At 40.0% G+C, this 26,323-nt stretch overlaps 1 protein-coding gene across 1 annotated transcript in view; it reads left to right on the top strand.

The window, feature by feature from the left end:
• SHANK2 (SH3 and multiple ankyrin repeat domains 2) overlaps positions 1 to 26,323 on the top strand; it is a 372,036-nt gene that overhangs the window by 19,134 nt on the left and 326,579 nt on the right. Inside the window, exons 5-6 of the mRNA XM_048949837.1 lie at positions 807 to 9,025; positions 23,504 to 23,651. The gene's annotated coding sequence lies outside the window, so the exon portion shown is untranslated. The remainder of the gene's footprint in view (positions 1 to 806; positions 9,026 to 23,503; positions 23,652 to 26,323) is intronic.

The following is a 26,323-nucleotide window of genomic DNA, read 5'->3' as shown; positions in this document are numbered from 1 at the left end:
ATTGTGACATAGCTGGGTACTCAAATAGAAATTGTATTCCCTTAAAGGGAAATAACTGAGTGTTGGAGTTTAGAGTATCTTACTTGCTTTAAGCTTACAGTTCATAAAATCAAGCAATAAGGTAGTTTATGCATACCAAGGTGAAAGGAAAAACAGAGGTAATAACATCAGATACCCATGGGGAAGCTGGTAGAGTATTTCTGCCTGCTTTGGGACCCCAAGCACAAGGTAAGAAAACACATAAGAAACAGAGCTCAGCCCCATGTGCCTACATGATGTGTGCCTAAGGCTGGCTTTGCAGAGGTGGAGGCTGGTCTCCATCAGATATTACAGGTATGTGGTGAGAGTTAGCAGCTCTTAGTTATGTTGTCTGATCTAAGTTTAGTACTAGACCAACTCCCCTCATCTGTTTGTTCTAGACACTGCATATTTCCTCCAAGGAGCCTATATACATGATCAGTGCTTCCATCTTTATCCCTCACACTTTTTTCTTTTTTTTTTTTTTAATTAAATGTGGTGGATTTATAGCTGATTTTTATTTCAGTAGCAGTTTGGGGGATTTTTTTTTCTTTCTTATTAACACCACATCAGGTCTCATGCCAGGAGAGGAAAGACCCAATGACAGGGGTGGCCTATTTGCTGTACCTGAGTTAGATGCAAAGCTGTGTTTTAAGCTTGGATGAGCTTGATAGCAAGAAATATGTGGGTTCAGAGGTGAAGCTGCACTGGAGATCGCCTGTCTTTTCAATGGTCATGCTTGGATTAATTTATACTTGTCCCATCCAAATTTTCTATTCTCTCTTCAGGAAGCTGTTTTCCTGCCCCCCATGATCATTTCCTTCAGCAGGTGAGGAGCTCGTATAGGTCTTCTGCTCTCCCCTCGGATCTCTTTGAGAGCTGTTGTAGCTCTCTGCTTCTTGACCTCCGCTGATCCTCTTCAAAGTGTTTCTCCAAGATGTAGTTTGTCAACAGACAGAGAAATCAAAGAAGCAAGAGTTTGCCTTGTTTCTCATCCAGGTAAGCAAGCTCTCTTCTGGTTTAGCTGAGCATGCATTGCAGTGCGCATCTGACTGCCAGTGCATTTGTGAGTTCTGAAAAAAGTGAGTCCCATTTTCCATATTGCATCAGCAAATGATAAAGCACCCAAATGCTATGCAGACAGGATGACCTCAGAGCGTTAGTAATTTAGATGAAGAGTTGACAGCAGAGGACAACTTTTAAAACATATGCATTTTTAGGTACTGTTTGTTGCTCTGTGTGACACGTGGGAATGTGCAGATCAACCCTTGTTGCCTTGGTCCCCTACAACCCAGATCTCGTAGTCTTCCCTCCACTCCAGGGAGGCCATCTGTGGAGACCTCCTCTCAACTGTCCTACAACCATTCAAGCATGAGACTGGGACGTGCCAAAGTTCAACTGAGCTCCAGGAATTGCTGAGGAAAAAAAGAAGCATATGACCACCAGTGAAATCCAAAGAGCCAAAGAGAATAACTAGGCTTTTATGCATAAATGCTGGATAGAACCAAGCTCTCTCACATGGGTAAGATTGATGGTTGGGCTCAATGTTCTTGAAGTTCTTTTCCAACCCAGATGATTCTAGGGCTTATGCAATTTGTGATGAGCCAAGCAAAGGCCTTTCCCTCAGTCAACACTGTGTAAAATGGCTTGAGACCGTTTTCTTCCTGAGCTGGGACTCCTTAGGTGACTTAGGTGACCAAGCACTACTATAGGGATGGAAAGCAGCCTGCTCCATGCCTTGACTGTTATAGTATAGCAAATATTACGTATTTTTGTGAGAGCAATGAAAAGTGCATGAGTTTGCAAAAGGTTTATCTATGTTTTATAGCAGAAAAAAAAATGAGAGTAAAACTACATTGTTTTACTCTTTCATGCTTCCTTTCTGCTTTTAGATCTTGTTGCCTGTGAAGTAAAGCAGGAGGTTCTTTAGTTTCTGCAAATGTCTCAGGGAAAATGTAGCAGTACAGTTATGTATTTACAAAATGGCATTAAGCACATTATAAATTCTATCAATCAAACTGAATATTGCCAAATGGGATATTATGTTTGTTAATGAAGCATGTTTCCCATTCACACTCCCTAATTGAGCAGGAAACAGAGGCTACAGCACCTTTTCTGTAATTCCCTGCAGCCATAGTCTTGTTTCCCAGAACTAACTGCTCTGTGGGCATTCCATCTCTGAATCACTCCATCTTATTTCCAGTACAATAGGATTTTCAGCAGTGATAATTATGCTTTGAAAATGCTAAGTGACAAGCTCATAGCTGGTATAAAGTGATTCAAATGAACCTATGCTAGTTTCATGTCATAGCCACTGTGTGCATGTAGTAGAAAAGCAAAAGCTTTAATCCCTGTGAACATTTCTTTTTAATTAGAAACTTTACTAGGGAAAAGGCATGACTTCTTTTATTTCTTTTCTATTTTTTTTTATCCTCAAGAAAAAAGATGTTGGACAAGGATGATCCTTTGTAATCAGAAAGTCCAGTTTGATCTTACTATATGTAGGAATATTTTGGGAGTGGATAGTCTTGCAGATCTCAGTAGTTTTGAGAAACTATAACTTGGAAGCAAAATAATGTGAAAGCATGTAAATTGTGTACCAGGTAAGAGAAAACCAACTTCTAATTTGTAAAAAATCATGGGAGTTTTTGCTAAAAAAAAAAAAAAAAAAAAAAAAAAAAAAAAAAAAAAAAAAAAAAGGACAGTAAAAACCTGAGAATTGGCTGCACCATTAACACAAAGGATTTATGTTATGTAAATCTATTTCCATGCGAGGCTTTAAATGTTATACTGCTCTAAACTAGCTGAAACTAAACTTAGTCCTCTAAATTAGGTGAGGATTGGCTTGTCCTCAGACAGCCTTGTGACAGAAGGAATGCATTTCCAATCATTATGGTAATCTGCTACATAAATTGAAAATTAAACTTCACGCCTTTCTCTATCCCTGAAACAAATACAGCAATCATTTACCTTGTCATTGACATTCTAGCAGTTACAATTTGATTTAAATACTGAATTAGCAATATTTAGGGGTTTTTTTTTACATTAAAAATAAGAAAATAAATCTGAAAATAGAAATCACCATAATGAAAAGACTTCATTATTTTATTTTTTTATGGAGGAAAGGTGCTGTGCATCACATGAAGTGAAATACATTTCCATCACTTTTAACTAAGGAAAAGCTTAATTTTCCACTCATAAATAGTATTTTTGCCTGTCTTCTTAGGAAAATACACACTGAAAAAAAAAATCTGAATTGCTTATTATAGTTTTATTGTATGCATTTGAAAATATGAAGGCTACTTGGAAAGTAATGCCTGTTATTTCACTATGTTGTCTCATGACATCAGAGGCAGATGTTGGTATTATGGTAGTAGAGGCTGAACCTTCCTGACAATATTGCATTACATTTTGTTGCTGTCAGACCAATGGCAACAGGGGAACATTCTGACACAAAGGAATCTGACATGGAAGTGTGGTGTATCATTTAATTTCTTTGTGCGGAAAAAATGGCAACCACTGACATTCACTGATACTTGCTAAGCTTTTATGGAGACCAAACAGTGGATATAAGCATAGTGAGGCAATGGGTGGTGGGTTTCAGCAGTGGTGACAGCAATGTCAATGACAAGTTACGTTTTGGATGGCTATGAGCAACAGTCACACCATGGAATGAAGAGTTTCTCGATTAACTCATCTGTGCAAATCAGCAGATTACAACTAGGGAACCATGTACATAGCTGAATATTATCTTCAGTGCATTGGAAACAATGATGGCAACATTGGACTATCTCAAAGTTTGTGTCAGGTGGGTCCCATGAGTGCTCAAATAGGAACAGAAAAAACACTATATACAGGTTTGTCAGGACCTCTTGAACTAATATGAGGCTGAAGATGATTGTTTCCTGGATCACATCCTGGATCACTACCACGAGCTGGAGTTATATTGGCAGTCCATAGAGTAACACGTGAATTGCTCATCAAAAAAATCCCTCTGGGTGCCCAGCCAGTGCTGGTAGTAAATTAGAAGAGGAATTCAGCACAACGGGAGAAATTTGAGTTGTCTTTTTCTGTGCTACTTCACATGGTTTTGGAACAGTAAAGCCCTTCACTACTTCTGGACTTCTTTTCGGTTGCATAGAGCTGCCATTCAGACTGCATGAGTGAAAAGAATGTTAAAACATACCAGGCCACATTGGAAGAGTGTTCACCCAGGAAATATCCAAGTTTATCCCCAAATAACCCGAACATCCAAGAGTATCCATATTTGCATCCTTTATCACTAAGAAAATTGTGAGAAAGGACCAAACAGTAGCTTTTTGTTGTTGCTGTAGTATTTTTTTTATTTTATTTTTTTAATAAAGTTGTTATGGCAGCAATCTGTCATCGGCACTGTGAGTTTAGTGTCCAGATGTCAGTTTGTTTATTTTTTTGTTCTTCTGTAACTCCTGTACTTTACTTTGCTGTACTGTAGAATGAGAGCTATAGCAGTTCCCATTGTAATCTTAGTTTTAATATCATCTACACTGTGTCCTCTGACTATTTTGCTATTGAAGACAAGTACATCATGTTAGCCTTTTGCATAATACGATTTAAGATGGTCAGATTTCTTTCTTTAGTTAGTAATAACTGTATAAGTGTGAAGTAGCTTTTTAAAATAAGTTCAGTTTTAATTTTGATTTTGAAGAAATGACACAGTGACATTCTCTTTTCACTCAAGTCTGTAGCAAACATTTCACTGACTTCAAGGAACCATTATACTATCCAATGTATGTGTGCACAGAAATATTACATTGCCTGAATTGATCACCTGCTGGGCTGTGTTTCAGATAACAGCTGTGACTGATAGGGGGAAAAGAAAAAGAGATGTTAAGAGCTGAGAAATTTAGCCGAAAATAATCCATTCCCTGTTTTGGAAATGTTACTTTTAACAGGTCCTATGGAAGCTATGGCCTCTTTCAGGCTTCTGCCTTCTCTTTACCAAAGTCCACTTCTTTTAGTAAACAATGAATGGATTTAGGACCTACCACTGCATTCAAAGCAGTTGCTGTAAATCATTATGTTCAAAAACACTAGGATGTTGTGCTGGCTCCAAGGATTCATTCACACATACCACACTGCAGCCAAAGGTATCCTGAAAAGAGCCTTAGGAGAATACCTTAGTAAACACTGTGATCAGTTTTTTAAATTTATTCTGTCAGCATCCTTGTGAGCACTTCAAAGTATACAGAATTTTACTTTGAAGTAAAAAAGATAAATATTACTATAAAGATAACTGAATAAATCTATTGATCGCATGGAGAACTTACTGAACTTTTTAAACATCCACACTACAGCCAGTCGCAGCATCAAACTGTTGCTCTCTGTGGCTGATGCTTTCAATTGAAGTTCAGCTTGGAGAATTATTTGTCACTTTCAAAGACAGACGGGAGCTCCTGATGGCTGGATTTCTGTTTCATACCTCAGAAAATAGCTTGTTACAGGTGAAAATCTTCAGTCTTTCCCAGAATGTGGTGCATAAAATATTCCTCCCTCTTAAGAATTTTGACAGTTGAACCTACAGAAATAATAGACAAAGTTGTTCTGACATACATTTCAGATGATTTCTTGTTTGAATCCATTTGAGATGGTGTCATGGTTCTATGTTTCTTGTTTGTTTGTTTGTTTGTTTTTACTTTGGGTTTCAGTATTCCACATCAAAACATCATGTAGTGTACGGGGCATCAAAGTATCACTGCCCCAATCCCAGGTACCTATCCCTGTACATTACAGCAGTCCAGATCTGACCCTTCCGGGTGGGGGGGGCGCTCTCTTGCTGCCTTGCAGTGGGTGCTGGAGGGTGCTTTCCTGGCCGTTCCAAGCTTTTCAGGTTTGACTCGGTCCCGGGAACTCTCTCTCTCTTATCTTGTCTGATTTATTAATCTCAATTTCAATTAAATTGTATATATTGTGTTATTTTGTATTCCAATATTATAGTAAAATAAGTTTTCCTCCATAGATTGTTGCCACTGCTCTTTTCCTCCCTTCCTTCCTTCCCATTTTTTTGTGGGACTGGGGTGGGGGGGGAGGGCGGAGGCCTGTCGCCCCTGTCACGGACATAGATTGATCTGGTCAACTCCGTGACAGATGGCTATAGGAGTTTAAGTGTAATGGAAAAGAGAATTACTAGGAATTTCTTGTTTTGACTTCCTGAATTTCTATATCTTTTGCTTTCTCATTCTCTACAGTTCAGACAGAATTAGTTTTTCTTCTAGCTTGTGATTTAAGTGAAACTTAAACTGTGTAGCTAGTGGACACAGGTCCAGAGTTTGTGAAGGCAGATTTCTGATTATGTTCTGATACTGTCATATTATCCACAAATATTTATATGATTCTTAAGATGCACAAGTAACTATTTGCAGAAAATGGGAAAAATACCATCCTATGGGTAACCTCTCTCTTTCTCTCTCTCATTTATTTGTTTCTTACATTTAGATTATTTCAACACAAAGTAACTTTTTTCTATCTTTACCTACTACTTTGACAAAACATTATTACCTGTTCCGTTGTCTTAAAATGTTGCTTAAGTCAAGGTATCTGCAGGACCTGGTTAGTGCTATTGTGCCATTTGCACGTGTGGGAGCTGAACTGCAGAGAGATCTTTGGGAGCAGCTGCAACTTTACCCTTTTTAACTGCTTTCTACTTACTTGAGTAACTGTACTTTCTGTGAAACTAAGTAAAGCAATTGTGAAGGAGATTAGACTATGAAAATAATTGATGGAGAAAGTGGACATGTATGACTTTGGTGTAACTTAGCTTTGATGTGCTTACCCATTATTTTTCATTGGTGCAAAGGTTAAATCCATTAACTGGTGGTCTTCCAGTGTGGCTGACAAGGCATGATGAGCTCAGGCTAGCAAAACCACAAAGTACTTGATCTCTGAATGTATGACTTTTATTGTCAGCAGCAAAAGTGACTTGACTTTCATGTGTTCGCTCTACATGTGAGGAAATGAACATAAATTAGTAGCTACAGTCATTTCCTCTGGGTAAATCTATCTGATCTTAAATACTAGAATGCTGAAAGGCTAATGGCTTGACTGGCTGACATGATGAACATCTACAGCTGTTTGTGAAGACAAAGGCAGGTCTTGCGTGCTCGCTGCCTTTGAAAATCAGGTCACATCACCAGCAATGCCTTTATAAAGAATCCTCTTGATTTTAGGAATATTTACATAAACTTACACCAGGACAACAGCCTGATGTATCTCTTCAGCATCTGAGTTTCTAAAAATTGAAAAGGTTGAGCTTGTTTGCCTTCCAGGAAGCATTAGATGATAGGTGGAGTGTTTTTATCCCCAATTCTTGAATGTGTCAGTGTTTTGCATTTACACCTAAAGAAGCAGTATGTAGACCTTACAGTAATTTGTAGGAAATGAACACACATTTGAGGTTTTATAATTCACATGTGCTAACTTCCCTTGCCAGAATTGCAGTTTGGGAATAAAACAAACTCAACAGTTCATGCCTGAGTGATTATGATTTTTCTGTGTCACAGGATATTTGTAAACCTTTTACACAGCATGGCCGTTTTAATTTTGGTTTGTTTGTTTGTTACTGTTGTTTTATTGTTTGTTACAATAATTGTTTGTTTGGTTTTTTTTGTCTGTTAGGAAAATTTTTCACATCAGTATTGTCATATTACTGGATAATCTTACTAGAGAAGGAAAGCAAAATAATTTAATTAAATGACTTGAAGATGTCACTTCATGTTCAGCAATTAACAGAAAAAGTATGGTTAAGATTAGAAAGCTTTAGACATCTTGCAATGTGAATATCCATGGCAAACTTTGGATGTTGAACCAGATACATTTTGTTTATATATTGTTTTAAGTGAGCACCTTAGCTAAATATTGATGTTTTATGAGTTACATTTTTGTAGTATGTAGCACAAGGACAAACCCATAAACAAACATGATACTTGCATGTGGAGAAAAGAAATTTTGAAATGATTTGTCTCTCTGGCAATTGTAAATCAGGAGTTGTCAGGGGACTGACAAGTTCAAGGCTCTTCCCTAGGTCTGGGAAAGGCTTCTTTGCTGTGGATTCTTAGGGTAGAATTCTGGCAACTTGCTCAGATCCCAGAGCTCTATAGAGGCTTGGGAACAAAGTGACAGATGTAGTCCCACATCTTGGCCCAACTCATGAGCCACCACTTTTTGTTGGTAACATTCTCCAGCTAGATAGGACTTTACACATGCCTAAAGCAGCATGTGTTAGCAAAGATAAGTAGCTCATGCTCTCTATGCATCATTTCCTATTGCAGAATGCTTTGAGCGTCTCTGTGAAAACAACCAATCCTAATAACCTGCCATCTGGACTCCAGAAATTTAATGGTTTCTGACTTTAAACTAGCTTCAATCCGCTTGCTGAGCTGCGTGTGTGCCTGTTACTGGTTGGAAAATCTCCAGGCTAGAGCACCCTACCTGAGAGAGAGGTTCACTTCAAATATGCATATCTTAGCCAAACTGGAACACAATACATGTGCAACTTGAACAATCATGCTGTATTTGATCTCTTATTTCATATGGCATTTATAAACCTCTCCCATGTCTTCCCATTGGGTCTCAGTGTTTATACAGCTTAACAATACAGACCTGACTCCAATGACAGCTCACATCTATTTTCTCAACCTGTTGTAGGTTAACTTTAGAAACAATTCTCTCAAGATTGTCAGATAATCAAAAAGCAACCAACTTAGCAAATTTTAGAAAATTGCTACTCAGTAATGGCGATATACATCGTATGGTAACTGTTGAGTCACAGCCTGAACCACTGATTGAGCACCTGGGGAAAAAATGGTCAGCCCTGGGAGCACAGGTGAAGGCAATTCAGCTGTGTGAGAGGAAGGAGTGGAGCCTGGCTGCACCTCTCTTAGACCACATCTCAGAGCTGACTGCCACTGGGGAAGGATCTCTGGTTGGAAGTTTATCCCTTGTGGAGTTTTCTTGTGAGCTTAGATGAGGGGTGAGTACTTTCCCTTTTTGTAACACCTTTCCATTGTGTCAGTCTCTTTGTGATTCCTATCTCCTGTATCACCATTCCATCGTGTTGATCTTTCTGATTGTTATGTACGTGCATCTAACAACAAATTGATTACTATGAATATCTGACTGGCTTATTTTAATGTATGACTAGTTATATAAGATATTATCTTCCCTCCCAGCTGAGATTTGTAACCATGTACAAATTCCTCAACCACTGCACTGAAAAGCAAAGTTGAAACTACTGATGCTATCAGCAGATAATGTTCTTGCTCAGTGGCTTGCTACTATCTACTATGGCCTGTCTTGGGAAGGAATGATTGTCCCCAGGCAGTAAAACAAGAAAAAAGAGAGGGAAAAAAAATTCTATGTGCTCTGGGTTTCTATAATATGGCAGTAATCACATAATATTCACATATATTTCAGTTTCTGAAACTGATTTACAGTTTACAGAAAGTTGAGAAGGAATAGAATCCAAGCTTACCTCCACCTGGTAGCATTAACCACAGTTCAGAAACTTCAGGCTTATGTAAGAGGGAGCACAATTTAGAGTTAACAAGGATTCGTGAAGTCTCCGTTCATATTGACTAATTCATGCCTTTAAGAAAGATTCCTAACCTTTTTTTTTTTTTTTACATCAGTGGATCAGTATGGATGATGAAATTTCACAGAAAGGCACTGAAGATAAGTTAATATTTATGAACTTTGTAAGTTCTGTGTAAATAATAACAAAAACCTGCTGTTTAATTCTCTTTGAGGTGCTGGTTAGTGACTGCTAAATTTGTAAACTTTGCACAGTTTACAAACTGGAGATTATATTCCGGTGTTATAAAGACTACTAGCTAGCATTTCTTTCCCTTTATGAACAAATACCTCATTTGGCAGGTTCAAATAAAGGCAGAGGGTTTATGCAGCTTCAGAGCAGAAAGCCTTCCTGGTTTTGCTATTCTGATAATCTCTCTTACCAAAACAAACAACAACAACAACAAAAAAGTAGTGAATTCTTATTTTAAAGGGTGTGGTCCTAGTTTAAATATTCAACTCTGACAAAAATCTTGTCCTTTGGAGCAGCTGCCAAACTTAGCAAATGGGTATTCTGGCTCTGAATGGTTAAATGTAGCATAGTCCTGATTCTGAGGAGTACGTTTTGAGACAGAAAACTGTAACAAGAAAAACTGTTAGTAAATATCCCTGTCGGCATGAAAAGCAGAACATCTGCTGAAGTCACGAGTGGTTTGTTGCCTGAGTTAGCAGCAGGACAGCTGCTAACTGATTTGCTATGGCTTGATAAGAGAACAGGAGCAAAGTAGATAGAAATGCTTGTCATTTGAAGTTGTTTGAAATCAGGCTAAAGCATTAAAACCTAGATAGCAATTTTTTAAAAGGCTTTTTATTTTGAGAAACTGCTGTAATGACTTCAGACTATCAATGCATCTCCAAACTGAAATACATGTGGATGAAAGCAAGACTTCATCTGATGTTCACCAGAGTATTGAAGTAAGCATTTGTCTATTCCTACCCAGAAAAACACATAGTGCATGCAAAATACTGAGCACATGTTCCAAAATTAAGTTTAAGCATAGACTTAGGGTTTCCCACATATGCTGAGATTAGCTGGAATATGGCACTTGCATTACTTTAAGTCTGTTTTGTGGGTCTGATCTGCAGAGCTGTGACACCAGCCTGAACTTTGGGCCACATGCTGAAAACAGTCCTTGCCTGCTTTTTTTCCTAAACTCAGCTTGTGTGAGGATCTCTCTGATTTAAAGTAGATGTGGCAATTCAAACACCTGTGAACCTCAAACATCCTCCTATTAGGCCAGGTATAATGGTGAATTAAGTATGGATTCCAACACAATTAACTTTGGCTGACTTTTGTGTTAATTCTTAAAACAAGACTTACTAACATGTGGAAACAGGAATAACCTTATGCAGCTGTTGGACTGTTTTCCTTGATACTCTGCACTTCAGCCTGGAGGAGGAGTTTTGACTATGAGAGCCACTATGATAAACTGACCGCTTGCTGATGTTGTTTTTCCTGCTAGGTCTGTAGGAAAAGTTCTTCTCTTCTCTGAAAAGAAATCAGTGTTGGGCAGTATGTAATGTGTGTGTGTGTGTGTGTGTATATATATATATGTACTTGCAGGTGTGTTCAATAAATGGTAATACAGCAGTTAAATCTTGTAGCCAGAACGTCATTGTAATATGATATGTGTTGCCTTCCCAATTGGCATGGAAGAGATGTGAAATACGTGATGGTGTTCTCATGGCACTGCTTGCAGATGCTCCTATCAAAGGGAATTTCATATTGTATGGGTAGAATAAAGAAAGTTTGTTAAAGCTGTCTTATTCAGTTTTGGGGGTGAGAAAAGGCAGTCTTTTTTTCCACTAGTGCTTAAACGTATTTTGCATTAGATGCTTCATGCTGGCATACTTCTTATGAGACTTAAGTTTTAAATTCCTCTGAGAGGAATACTGTAATTTTTCTAAACTATACCAGTTTACATACATATTTCATATATATATATGTGTGTGTGTGTGTGTAGGTATAGGTATAAAACCTATGCAAACAGCATATGCTTCTGAATGATATAAGTCACACTTAAATTTCCCTAGATTTTGTGGCTAACACACATCTCTGAATATTCTCAAATCATCTGCTTTTACTTAGCCCTGTCTTCAGCAAAAGGTGTGGTAAATTACCTGAGGGCTTCAGAGCACATAAAGCAAGTTACCTGTCATACTATGCTGCTAGGAACTAAAATCTGTTTAAAAAGAAGTGTATATATGTGTGTGTGCATATATTTGCATATATATATATATATATATATATATATATATATATATATATATATATATATGCACACATGTATATCTTGGGCCAGTGTACTCATATCACCAAGGGCGCATTACTAAGACATAATCTCTCTTTTGCTTGTTGTCTCTGGTAAATTACTGCCATTGGGAAATGTGACCACCAGCAGGGTAACTAAGGCAGTAATGTTGAATGTGGTCTGGATGGTCATGGTTTTATATAATGTTCGTAGCAGGTCAAGTACAGCAAAATTCTTAAAATAAATTATTGTGTAACTGTGTCATTACGCGTGTAACCTGAGGAAGAAATGAATTAACCATTACAATCAGAGCATGCGTGTTACAGATTGCAGACTTATCAAATGAAAGAAGGAAAAAAAAACAGCCTTCAAGCAGAAAAATTAGAGGAAAGTTAGATAGCCTTTTATTTGATGCTTACTATATGAAAGCTTTTACGTGTAAAAGGTAAGAAGAGAAAATTAGGAAAGATAGTTTCTCTGACTCCATGCTTTGTTCCTATTTCATTATAGATAAGCAATTTCCTTATTATCATTAATATAAAAGGCCATTTATCTTAAAGTGCAAGGAACCTAATAAAGATCAACACGAAATATTTATTACTTTATTATTATTATTTTAAAAGGCACAATAATCTTCCATCAGGAGACATGTATGTGTTCTGTTTCTTTCAGATCTAACTGGTGCTTTTAAAGATTTTTATTAGGATGTAATGAAGTGCTGGGAAAATACATTCATAGTGGCAGGAGAAAGATCTGCATTAATTTAATTTTATATTGGTTTAAGCGTAATAAGCTGGCTTAGTGAGAGCAACTGACAAAACACTTCTGAACACAAGTGGGGAAATACTTACTGAAGAAGTATGAGAGCAAAGTACGAAGAAAACCCAACAGAGTGGTGAGAATGGTATATGTAGAACCATACAGGAGAGCAAAGGCTTTGAGGGCATATCTTTAAGCAAACTTGCCTAAATATTACAGTTTTGATTTTTTTCCATGTAAGGGTTTTTATGGATTTTAGTAAATGAGTAAATGTACAAGAAAATCTAAATAAGAGACCTAGAAAACTTACGCAATTTGATCCTTTTTAGAAAGCTTAGAAATGCTAGTTTCAGGCTTTAGAAAGCTTGAAATGCAGATGGAAATGTATTTAAGAAAAAATAATGAAATACTTCACCTTTTCCTCCTCGTATGAGAAATCTGAGTTTGGAGTCTGCTGTGTTAATGCTCCAGTCCTATGTTCATTTCTATAGTTCATCTACATGCTGGTTCTGTTTAATAGCAGGGTTTTAAAAATATTATAATAGTAATGATAAGCAAACTTGATTGAAATCATTCAATGCACTGGCACCAGAAACCCCTTACTTATTTTGGAGTATAATTACAACAGTGAGAAGTTTGAAAGTTCTTGAAACTTCCTCTGTCATGAGCAGGGAATATGGGTTTCATCCCACCTAGCCGTATCAGGCTGCCACATAGTGGTTCTGCATGTTTATATCATCAATGGGAAAATGTAGGCAATTGCAGGCAGCAGCTCCTGCCCTGCAGCTCAGGTGGTGTCCACACCAACAAAGCCCAACCATGGAAATCAGATGGTGCTTTCTGCGCTCAGTAGCCCAGACTGCTGCAGCAAGCTGCTGGATTTCCACAAGTTATTGACCACCATAACAGGTGGTAGAGTCACCATCCCTGGAGTTGTTCAAGGAGCATATAGGTATTGTACTGAGGGATGTGGTTTAGTGGGAAATACTGGTGATAGGTGGATGGTTGGACTAGTTGACCTTGGAGGTCTTTTCCAATCTTGGTGATTCTATGGTTTTATGATTTTATGAAATTAATAGTCCAGTATGCATGAGATAGTTCCCAGAAACTGCAAAGTTGTGTCATTTCTCTTAAATCCAAGGACTTGCCCTCACTGTGCTTTCTTTCATATGTTTTTGGAAGGGTAAAATGTTACAGAAAAAGTTTCTTAATATCTTGTCACAATTGTGAATTGTTTCACAAAAAACGTTTTTCAGGGAAGAGTTTATAGTTTGGAGCTGCTGCTTTGTCCCAGATTTTAGTTCTTACTCAGTTGAAGCTCCTGAAGGTCATCATAATTCTTTTTGTTAATAGAAGAAGCCTAAAAATTTGTCGATAGGTGAAGATTTAGCGGGACTTAACAAGTCAAAATTTTAGGCATTGCAGTTAAGTTTATAATATATATATTATAAAGAGGATTGATTCACTTTTATGGTTCTCTGTTAAATCCATCTGTATTTATAAAATACCTGAAGCATCCTTAAATTCCTCTTGCGTTTCAGACATGACAAAGACATACATGGGGCTCAATTCAATCATACTTCAAGGCTTTTCTCTTGAAATTTCTGGACATGGTATGCTTTAATTACATGTCAGTATGAATAGAGCTACAGAAGGGCGCTCCTCAGACAGAGCAACTGTCAGCTACTGCCACTGCCATAAGTAATTTTCATTTGCACTCTTTGTGTATTGGTTGCTGGATACAATATGGGACTTTGAATTGCAGCATAAAAGCAGTTCTCACCTCTTTCCCCCATGTCACTGTTGGTAAGTTTTAATTGTAAAAGATGCAGTAGATGGAGTTTTTCCTCTCAGCACTGCTGTCCTATTTTTCTGTGATATCCCCTGGGGATCTAAGATGAGTTTAAGTCAGTCCATTTTTTTCTCGACTGACAGAACAAATGTTCAGACGCTTTAAAATTTAAAGAGAAAAATACAGAGATGGGTGGACCAGTTCAGAAGAGGTAGAAAATTCCGATGCAAATTAACAACCTTCTTTTTTTGCTTGCTTGATTGCTTCTGTGTTGTTTTTGTTTGCTTTTAATTTTCTCTGATGATGTTTTATGTTCTGGGAGCTCAGCATTCTCAGTTGCCTCTGCTGCATCTGAAGAGGAAATCTGTGGCACTAAGGACCTGCAACCAGCAGAGAGAATTCAGTGACGTGAACTTTGCCAGGAACTGCACCTATGTGCAGAAGACTCTTTGCATGAAAATTATTTTTGTGACACAGCTTAATGCTCATTAATATTTATGAGGTAACATAGCTGTTCTGCATGGATTGAAGAAAATTCCCAGTTTCAAGGATGTTTGTTTCTTGCTTAAAAAGAACCATGTGAGAGCTACTATGGTGAAAAGTTTTGCAGTTGGGAAAGCAGGGCAGAAAGTACAAAACTGAGTTGCTAAAAATATTTAAATATATTATCTGTTTCTATGCGTATTTTCTGTTCTATTTACGTATGTTACTCTGGAAGTAATGCCTCCTATTTATTTCCATGTAAGCCGCAACAGATACAAAGAGTACAACAACATTATTTAATAGAGCACGTTCTCAGCTACTAAATGTTACTTTCTTACATAGTCACCACTATTAGCTATGCATTTTGGTCAGCAATGAACAAAAGCCTGTGTGCTGCACTTGTGACCATCTGCATCAGTGGAGATGTTGCACTGTCACTGCTGAAACTGTACCTCACTGTGCTCGCACCCACTGGTTGGTCTCCATAAACATTCAGTGAATGTCAGTGGGTGCTGTGGAGAAATTCAGTGCCATACCTTTGCTTCATGCTCACTTCTATGTCAGACGCCATTTTATCAGGGCTGCCCCTCTGCTACCGTCTTTCACGCGGCAACAAAAGGTAATGGAACACTGGTGGGAACGTTCAACCTCTGCTGCCATACCACCTCCATCTGAGGGTGTGAGCCAGAATCATAAAATAGGAGGCATTACTTTTGGAGCAGCACTCGTTGTTCAGAACAGTTTAACAGAGAAGCAACACGGTGAGTCATCTTTGTGGCGACGCGGTGCTGTGGTTGGCTCCCCCAAGTGCTCTCAGATCCATACACTTGCTTGGATTGTCTTAATTTGCACTGAGTGGCGTTACAGATCCAGAATGGGGTGACAGAAGCGCTCCGAAGCAAAGCCTTGCTAGAAGGGCGCTGCGCGAAGCAGCGGCCCTGGCTTTGCTGCAACCCACCGAGGGCTCAGCCTCTGGTTCTCGCGCCCCCGGGTCGCTCCAGGCTCGCGTTAGAGGACGCCGTCTCTGGGAGCTTATCGGGCTCGCCCCGGGCCATGGCACGCTGTGGGGCGGTGGACCGCGCGCGTGGCCGGAGCTGCGCCGCGTGCAGGTGGGTAACGGCGCGAGGATGGGGAGCGATGCCGGCAGCACCCCGCTCTGCTAAAGCTTCCCTCAGCTGAGCGCTGCGCCCACCCGCGCCCGGATCCTTTCACGGGCAGAGCCTGACGCCTTCCGTTCCTCGAGGAAAACGAAGCGTCCGGGGCACGGCACCGCGCCGTGGGGGGACCCGAGCAGGCGGGCGCCGACTTCGAGCGGCGCGGGGGGGCCCGGCGGCGAGGCGGGCGCTGCCATGCGGCGGGGGGGCGGCTCCGCGGCCCGGCCTCCGCCCAGCCCGGCCGGCAGCGAGGCGTGAGGGGAGCGCCGCCGCCGAACCCTGCCGCCCCGTCGTCCGCCACAGGTAGGCACGGGGGGGTGCGGGCGTTACCTGCCCGGCCCCGAGCGCACGGAGGCATATGTGTGTGTATCGGGGGGGAAGCGAGCACCTCGACTTTTGCGGAGGAATTTCTTGTGCGGGAGGCGGGTCTTGGGGGACTGCAGGTGAGGCGGAGGGGGAGGATGTCGCGGCTTGGGATGGAGGGGCCGGGGGTGCTGGGACGGAGGGCTGAGAAGCGGTGGGCAGGGGCCGCGAGTTTAGGATAGCTGCGTTGCCGCCACTCTGCCAGCGAGAGGCAGAGGAGCCGCAGGTGGAGGTGCTTCCTAAGGGCTCCGCCGGGCAGAGAAAGACGTGGGGTGTAGTTGCTCTGCTCCGCACACCTGTGTCCTTAGGCCCCGCTCCTCAGCACGGGAGTCGCAAACCTCCCCGCAGGGAACTCAGCCTGCCAGAGAGTGCGTTCTGCTCCTGCAAGTTTTCACTTCCTTTGCTTTGTGCCTTGCCCTTCTCTCCTTTGCTGCGCTCTTGGCTCTGTTCGACTGTGCTCAGAACGACCTGCCTTGTTCGAGGGAGCCTCTGCCGGGAAGAAAAAATAAAAGCCCTCAAAAACAAATGCTATCTTTGTTTAAAGGTATTTGCGGCTCAAGGTTGTGACTTAGCTGTGGAATTGCTTGGTTCGTCTTTGCTTATATTGAAAGCACAGTTGTGTTTTAAAATAATCAAAGCTGTGAAATAGCAAGGCTCAAATGCCTTTTTAACACTCATACTGTCTCCTGCATCAGCTTCAGTGGTCAGAGACACTCCAGCTCCCTCCGTGGGAAACTGGGAGTTCTTCCACAGCCACTGGCATAGATGGAGTAGACGGCAAGATGGGTTAAAATAGGAATTGTTTGCACTGTTTAAAAGTTGCAGCTAATGAAGCAGAGTGCCTGCTGGTAAATTCCTAGCTTTGTTGCTGGATACCACTGTGGGAGTCGTCAGACTTTGGTAGGGAATTTAGCAGGTCCTTAACACACTTGAAACGCAGTAAGTGTTGAAGAGAAACCTACGTAGATTTCATAGAGTGAAAGATCTGAAGTTTCAGCTGTACTTCTGGATACTGTAGGACATTAACTTTGCCTGTATCTTTATACTAAGAATACAAGGACTCCAGTTAGACTCTCAGAAATCAAATGAGAGCACAAACCACAGGGGAGCAGAGGAGGCACCGGTGATCAGTTCCTTGCAGTGGCAGGAGGGGGTTAGCCAGAACCCAGTTAGGAAAAGCACTCCCAAAGCTGTAGAAGGAGGAAAAAATGGCCTCAAAGAGCTTTGCTCAATATTGGCAGCACTTTTTTGAATCCCACATTTGATTGCCGATGTGATCTTACATGGGCAATTGCATGTTAATATATAAGTCATCACCCAGGCATTTGCAATGATTTTCTCCTAAGTCTGAAAGTTTAGAAGAATTAAGTTGGAAAAAGTAGCTGCTGATTTTGATGGCCAGGCTTGAAGCAATGTTTTCTTTTCCTGGTATTTTGCTGTAAACTAGAACTAAAAGCCCATGAAGATGTGGCTGAGAGTTCTGGCCACATCTGGTTCTTTGCATTGATTCTGACTAGCTCTTTTGATTGTCCTTTCTTATCCCATAGCACTCATGCTTTCCCTTGCTGTTTAGTCCAGAATAGATAATCTTTAAATTCCTTGGGTTGTTTTTCTCCCCCTGCTCCCCATTTCAACTCTTCTCCCTGTGTTTGTACTTCTCTGTTTCTCAGCTGAGGCTGAGCTGGAGCTTTCTTCAGCTCAGGAATTCCTCAGATGCTGCAAACTCTGGGTTACTTCTTAGCTGCCCTACTCAGAGCTAGCCCCTGTCCTCCTGCAGCCTTCTGTTTTTCCTCTCCACCTCTCTTCCTCTCTTTCTTTCTTCTTCCTCAGCTGTGCTGCATGTGGAGGAAGGCTGTGGCTTCATCCCTTGAGGATGTGCCTTGGGCAATGTGTGTGCATGTCAGGTGTCTGGGATGGGGACATGGCACTCCTTCAACAGCCCCATCAAGAACTGTCCGAGGAAGAGAAAATGAATTATGCAAGAGACTCAGGTGGCTTCATCAAGTTTCTTTCTTAAGTTTCATCAGCAGACTTCAATTTCATTGCTTTGGAGGTCAGACTATTGCGTTAGGGAGCCTGATGAGCATTTGCTGTGTGACAGAACTGCAAGTTTCTAGAGGAGCCCCGCAGAGCCCCAGCATGACGTAGGCGTTCCCATCAAACTACTTTTCCATTAATTAAAAAAGTAGGCACCCTAGATAGTGTGAACTCTTTGATGAGGACATTAGAGGCAAGTTGCTTATCTTTAGCATTATCATTTTTTTTTCCAGCCTTTATTTTTTACATGTAAGTTATTCTTGACTCTTGCCTGTCTGGAAAACCTCTGCTTTAACCTACAGGATCATCATTGCTCCATTTTCTAACTTCTCAATCTCATTCTAATCAAGAATGTAAATACATGCATAGTGATTTGCATGTCATTAACTTCAGAAATAAACAGTCATGCTAAGAATCAGGGTTTTTTTTGAATCTAATTTTCTTGCCTGTCTGAGAAGTAGCACCTGGAATTCACAAACCAGGATGTCTGAAAATATACTTTCCACACTCTGCTCTTTACTTTCTACATATTTCACTTCGGTCTGAGAAAAAAAAAAAAAATCATTTAAAAAATATGGTTATGGGGATTTTTATAACAAGTTTCTCTCTTAAATCTTCAATAAAATGCTTTGCAAGTTTGTGAAGGCGTACAGCAAAAATATATTTTAAAATGAAAATTTTAGCACGGTGTGTAGTTACACACATGTTGCTAGCACTGATTTCCTTGTGATCATTTGTGTACGCAGTGTCTGATGTAGACCAGAGATTTCAAGGGAAGATTCTGTATCTGTGGACAGGCACGTACTGATTTTGAGGAATTCTGGGAGACCAGAGGGAAGCTGATGTTGTCAGAAGTGGGCCTTGAACTTCACTTTCCACAGCACAGAGCTGTGTGCAGACACTGACAGTTCAGGCTGCTGGGCTCTGCATGGAGCAGTCCATAGACGAGGCTGTGACGCAGGCACTCTGCCAACAGTTTACACAATTGTTTTTGCTTGATGTCAGAGATGCTGAGAATAAAAATTTGGGGGATTCTTGCTTGATTTTGGAAGTGATAGCCACTGAAATCTGGAGGACCTGAGTTCCATTTATGCTATCTTTAAGAATGAGCAGATGTGATTTAATTCATATTAAAAACCTGAGATGTGAAATGGGCCTTTGCTATGCATCATTTGTGCAGAATTCAAGTCTTGTTTTAATAGGCTGCCATCAAGCCAGCGAGCCTGTAAGCCAGCAGGAGGTTACTTTGGATCAAAATGCCATGATGTATAAGGACCTTCCCCATCTGAAACGGCCCATGGTCTTTCAAAACAGGATTATCACTAGGGCTGCAAATGCACTGCCTTATACTCTTGATAGATATGCATATGTCGGACCTCTGTGAAGCAAAAAGAAATTGCTAGTGTTGGTGATGATCCAATATAGCAGCTTTAACATGCCTCTTCTTTCAGGAAGGATGGGAAAACAGTGTACAATGTTTTGCTACAAAGAAAGACCTACTTTTAAACCGATGAGATAAAACATGAGGTAAATTGTGGATCAGATTTAAGTTCAAATTCTATTTGAAGAAACATTTTAATCTTCTTTGCTGTGTCACATATAGCATATGGTTTTGTCTGAAGCCTTGGATGCAGTAGTTGTACTTCATGCTCAGCGTCGTTTCAAACAAATTTCTGTAATAGAAGTAAATGGTTTATCTTTCACTTGAATACCCAAACTCTGTTTGGATGCTGGGAGGAAACCAACTGGGCTATTTTGTTTTTTTTTTTGGTGTAAAAAAGTGTGGGAGAGTTGTGCTCGTGTTCTCGAGTTCGTTCTGGTGTGTAGGGTCTGTTGTAACGTAGGGGGAGACGGGCATTGTGCTCAGCAGGGGCAGTGCTGCCGGGGTCTCTATAGATATGCGTGGCTGAGCAATAGGATGCTTAATGAGGGAGTGATGAATGAAGCAAAGAGTGCCGTGCCAACACCTTCTTATAGGCACCGTAAACAATCACTGGCTTGTTTTGAGATAATGGCCTTAATGTTCAGGGTCTGTGGCGTCTTTCTGTTGAAACTGTGGTTGAATTCTTGTGCAAAGGACTGACAAGTATAGTTAATTTCAAATGTTTCCTTTCTATGTTTAGCTTCTGTATGTCTCTGATTCAGGTTTTGGTAAAACTTAAGCGTAAGCATAAGTTTGCCATTGCAGTTTCAGATTCAGTGTTTGCCTGCTTTTTGTTAACTCAATTGTATTGATAAAATGGAGCAAGTACTTCACAAAATTTGATATTTGTAATGAGGATGCTGCTATCATTTAGGAAATAGAGTTTTGGAACTGAAGAACTTTTGATTACAGAGGAGTGTGTCTGAGTATGTTTTGAAAGTAAACTTCAGAAAACAGTTAATTGGTGCTTTTGTATTCAACGTTGAGGCTGTGAAGCTATGACACAGGCTGAGCCAGCTGTGTGAGCTTTACATTTAACATATAATCACCAGAGGATAGCAGAAAATACGTTCAGCAGTCTTTATTCTGATTACAGAAGTACTCTTCCTTTAATTTGTGTTAACACTACAGCATAAATATTTTATATCCTCCAAGCATTCTACCATCATGACTCGTATCTGGGGATGTGAGAAAAGGCTGTGGACCTTGAGTAGTCCGGGACTTCTGCAGAGCAGCCTTCCACATTACTGAGTCTCAGCTTGGGAGATGCATTCCTGTGTCACGTGCAGCAGCTGCCAAGCACTCCTGTGCTGGGCTGACTGGAATGAAGCTCAGCTGGAGTATGGAGAGGAATCAGGGTAGCGGAGGAAAAGGAACAAAGGTGACTGATATTGGAGGAGAGAAATGATGGAGCGTGAAGTATTGCAGCTATGGTGCTGCATGATGTTAATCATAACAACAAAAAGGGTTGAGAGTAGCCTGGGAAATGTGGGTAAAAATAATCCGTGTAAAAGGCAACCAGAGAAGTGTTAGAAAAAGTCCTTAAAATATCATCTATTTTATCAGTCTGGTAAAAGAATTTGTTACCGGCTAAAACTAATGTCTCTGTTTCCCATCTCCTCCAGAAACGTAAAATACTTCCCCAAACTTAACTCTATCACTTATACATTCCTTTGTTTCCATCATTTCTGATCTGGCATTCCGTTTCTTCATTAGCTATGAAAGTCTCAGTTGGTCCACTGCACAGCTGAATGTCTTTGTTGTTGACTGTGGTGTAAGGGACTCAGAGAACCTTGCTCCTTCTTGGGAAGCATCCCCAGAGCCTGCTTTAAGAATTTTTTGTAATAAGAACTCTGAACCACTCCTCCTAGTAGCTCAAGGGCTCACTGGTAGTACATGACATGTTAGGTTCAAACTAAGTTTTAACAAAAATGTAAGCCATAACCAAGCTAGTTATATAATGAAAAAAATGGATGTAAGAATTTACTGGGTACAAAAGGTGCTTTTGTTTTGACAAAAGTCAGTGCTTAGATCCCAGCAAGCTATTTTAAAAGAAGAGCTGATGGCAGAAACTGTGATGTGCAGTTGGCTGTTAGTGATATACGTTGACATTCCGTATATATGTGTTTTGAAAGTGGCTTTTCCAGTCAAGGGGAATAATGTGAACACGTTGCAGTTGAGTTAACATTATAGCAGTGTGGTTAAAATTGGCGTATGCTAATATTTTCACAGACTCCCACTATTTTCAAATGTTTTACTGACCATTGTAATAGCTGGAGATCTTTTCGTATAGTCTAAAAGAATAGATGGAGTTCCTCTAGTGTGTTGCTGCCCTTACTAAGTTATAGACCTGCAGAATTCCCTCCTGGAACTGCCGCAGTGCTGCCCAGTGCGCATGGTGCTGCTCACCTCCTCTACCTGCACTTATGGGAAGGGGCTCTCGAAGGACATGGCCTGATGGCAAATAGGGCATGACAAAAGCCCTGCCACTTGCCAGTGCTTCGATGCTAGCAATAAGAGTAAATGTTGAACTGGCAGATGACTCTTTAAGACCAGCTGATTTCCAATTAGTCTCCCCTTACAGCATGCATCCACTGTAACAAGCTCGGTAATTTGACCCATTAATTTAGTCTAGCATGTACGCATATCTGCAACTATTATTACTGAAAACAGACTTCTAAGTACATTATATGTGATTGTAGTTGCATGAAACATTACATCTCCCTTAAACGATATCTATCCAATTAGACAATATGCCCATAAAACATGACTTCGGTGTAGTATATTGTTATTGCTTTTGTTATTGTACGTTGCTTTAATCAGATGGCAAAATGACTCTACCATCAGTGCAGTGGACTGTACAATTTCTGTCTTCTCAAGGAAATATTAAGATAGAATTTTCTGAAGCATATTATAGCCTGAAAAACGTAAACAAGAAGATGATACCCTTTCCTACTACCAATAGTCACATTTTTTTTTTTACATGAAGTATTTTCCTAGGGTGAAAAAGAAAAAAAAAAGTGACTGCTGGTCAATTAAATTTTTTAAACTTTATCCTTTACATATTTTTCAGTGAGAAAGCCTTTGTTTTAACTCTCAGTGGCTGGAATTGATGTAGAAGCTACTAGGAACTTTATAGAAATGTTGGTGTGCAACAAGAAGAGGATACACATTTAGCTCAGTAATTGTCCCTCTCCTATCACGTGCTGATATCCTGTTTGGATTAGAGCTGAAATAGCTGAGAACATTAAAAAGAAATGACAACGTTTTTTGGTAGACCTGTGCATTTCTGATGATTACAGCTTATAAGTGTCTGGTTCACAACAGCACTGTGAGTCAACTGAGGGCATCTGAGAGGAGGCATCTGGACAAGGACCTTCAAGTGCAGGGAAACTTGTCTGCTTTTGTGCTAGCCTACTGTTCTTAAAACAAGGAGGGAGTAGGGAATAGTTACAGGGCTTTACTGCTTCAAATTAAAGGTTGGTTCAGTTTTATCAAGCTTCAGTGATCTAAGTGCCTTCTGTTTCAAGTGCAGTGAATAGTCCTTATGAAAGGTGCTATGGCTCAGCTATCTCTACAGGGCAAGCATCTCTCTTTTGTCTTCTCTTTTCTACAGTGTGTCTAAAAACCATTGAGTAAGTCAGCAGTCTGCTGAAATTTCTTGCTTCCAATCCTGCTGTGGCTTCACCAGTTCCCCCGCCCATGCACTGAGACCCATCAGGAGAAGCAGCCTACAGACTTGCAGATTGCCCCACCACCCTGAGGTAAGGCTATGCGGCAGTGAGAGACCACTCACATGGGCTGAGGAAGGAGGGATCTCTAGGGCAGGACTAAATGCTCATGCTCATGTTGACTGTTCATCCTGCGGCAGTGCAGTAGTGCCACTTTCTTTCCCCTTGTGATGACTCTGAGATGGCTGGGCACCGCTGTCTTCTGCGTAGCTACAGCTACATGGGGACACTCACAGTGACAGTGGCACCTGAAGGCTTGCTACAGCTCCCACTGTACTGATGGTTGCTGCAGGCCATCTCGGGAGTTTGTCCTCTGATGTCTTGCCGAGGTGTTATCTGTGCTTCGCGAACACTGTGAGCACCACCTGCAAAACTGAACTTGACCTGCTATTTTCCACATGATGAAGATGCATTATGGAAGAAAAAACATTTTTATATTTAGTCCTCCTGCTGTGTGAACCAGAAAATTTTCTTCACCTTGCCATCAGCATAGCATTTAACTGATAGAAATTTTTCCCCTAAATAAATATTTAGAAATGTTATAATGGAAGGACTAGCTTTTAACAAATTAAGCTTTTTACTTTGGCCTTTGCAGTTCTACAGTCAGGCTTGGAAGGTGAAGTTTTTGTACCTCTATGAATGCCACTTAGCTTGTCAGTTATGCGTGAGATGAACACATAGGATAAAGCAGTGTGAAATTTGTAGACTTCAAAGCCCATGAGGCACATCTGAGGAAAATAAATGTTTATTTTTTATACTTTGACATCCCCAACTGGTGTCAGCAGCTTGGCAGAAGTCAGTTATTTATACCACCTCAGAACTGGATTCAAAACAATGAACATCGATGCAATTTCAAATGAAAACTTAAATTTTTATTAGGAGTTCTCTCTGTTGTGGTTATCTATTGATTTGGTATGACTTTCTCTTCTGTCTGGACTGAAACACTGAAGGTTCTTGTGAAAATTCCCTCACATGAGGCTTCAAATTGACAAGAAGGATGTAAAACTCCATGGCATCAAACTCATCCTTTTTTTCTATTCCTTTCTAGCTAATCAGTGATAGCTGCTGAACCAGATGGGACAAAAGATACAATGATAGGTAGGCTGAACCTAGCAGTTTAACAGTGTGCCTGGCTCTCTACGTTTTTAGCAGAAAATACACACTGATGTTTTTGTAGAGTTTGTTCATATTTGCTGTTTTTATTCAGAGTAACAAAATATTGCATACTATAAAATGACAGGTGAAATAGTGTATTAATTACATGCATGTTTACTCATGGATAAGATTAAATAACTTTAAATCTAAAACTGAAAATAATAATATACCAAGGTCCTCAGAAATCCACATTTCCTTATTGATTATCTGCAAGTGTAAAGTGGTCCCAAAATGTATTGTCTAATTTATAATATTAATTTATGTTGCACACCAGTGCAACCATTAACTCAAGCCTTGCTTCCACAATATTGTCGTAAAATATTTTATTCTTAATTTTTCCTCTTGTGCAGTCTAGCTCACTGTTCTTATAGAATTTCCATATCACTACATTGGAATTGCTGATGAAATTACTGTTAGGTATTTCTAGACCTCTCCAATTTGGTCAAATCTTGCTCTGAAAACTTTTAATTTTTATTTTCCTGCTTGAACTAAAGGATAGTTTTTGATTATAAGTTTGGAAACATTGGATTATTATTATTATTATTATTATTATTGATTTTTTCCTAAGCAGTTTATCGTGGTTTAATCTGTCAGTAAATAGTTGTGATATTTTAGAAAAGTTGTAGGCTGAAAGTATATACATATACAGGCTTGTAAATATGTCATCTTGGAAAGGCGTTGGTCCAACTGGTCACCAAAAGAGTGAGCAAATTACTTGTTTTCTAGACCTTCACTGACATGCCATTGGCATGAAGAAGATGGCTTCTGAGTAAATATTGCATCTTTCCCTGTGTAATAAAACAATTCTGTGATCATAGAATCAGATTCACAGATGCAAAACAACATGAAAATTAAGCTCAGGATGAAAATGAATGAAAATAAGCTAAATTCCTGCTGTAGACAAACTTTCATTTTCCACCAAATCTGCAGAATCCCATCTGTGGGAGAGTTTGGGTCCCGTTAGGCACTTCTGTCTGGTGTAAAGGTTCCCAATTTCTGAAGTATCTGAAGCTTTTGTGTGCCTGGGCTGTTTAGGCTTAACTCGCAGATTAATTTTAACAGTTTCTCACAAACTGTGTACAAGTGTTGCATTTATAGTTGCAAATACGTAGAAGAATGTTAGTGTTGCAGTAGCACCTAGAGGTGTTAAACAGGTGGCAGCTTGTCCTGGTGTGTGGTGTAGAGAGCGTTGGTTTTGCTTTGACAATTGCCTGGCTTAAATTTAATGAGGAGAAAAAAACCCCAAATCTACTGTGCTGTGAAAGGTATTCACTATCTACAGTCCTGCTGTAACAACATCTGTGGCTAATCTTGTCAGTTCAAACCATTTTAGTGCTATTTTAAAATGAATTAATATATCTGTAAGAGATTCTTGAAGATTATTGTGTTTGTAGAAAACCAGTCCTGTAGTCTTCCAAGTGAGCTCATTAGGGAGTAACAAATATTGGCTGCAATGTGCTGCAGAAATGAAAAGCTTCTCTTATGTGGCTATCATGCAGACTTGATACTTCTGTTGTGAGGCAGCCTTGTGAGGCTGGTGCAGTGGATGC

The sequence above is a fragment of the Lagopus muta genome, chromosome 6, assembly GCF_023343835.1.
Source record: "Lagopus muta isolate bLagMut1 chromosome 6, bLagMut1 primary, whole genome shotgun sequence".
Taxonomy (NCBI): domain Eukaryota; kingdom Metazoa; phylum Chordata; class Aves; order Galliformes; family Phasianidae; genus Lagopus; species Lagopus muta.
Note: the sequence above shows the minus strand (reverse complement) of the source record. Positions and strands in the feature narration are given on the sequence as shown.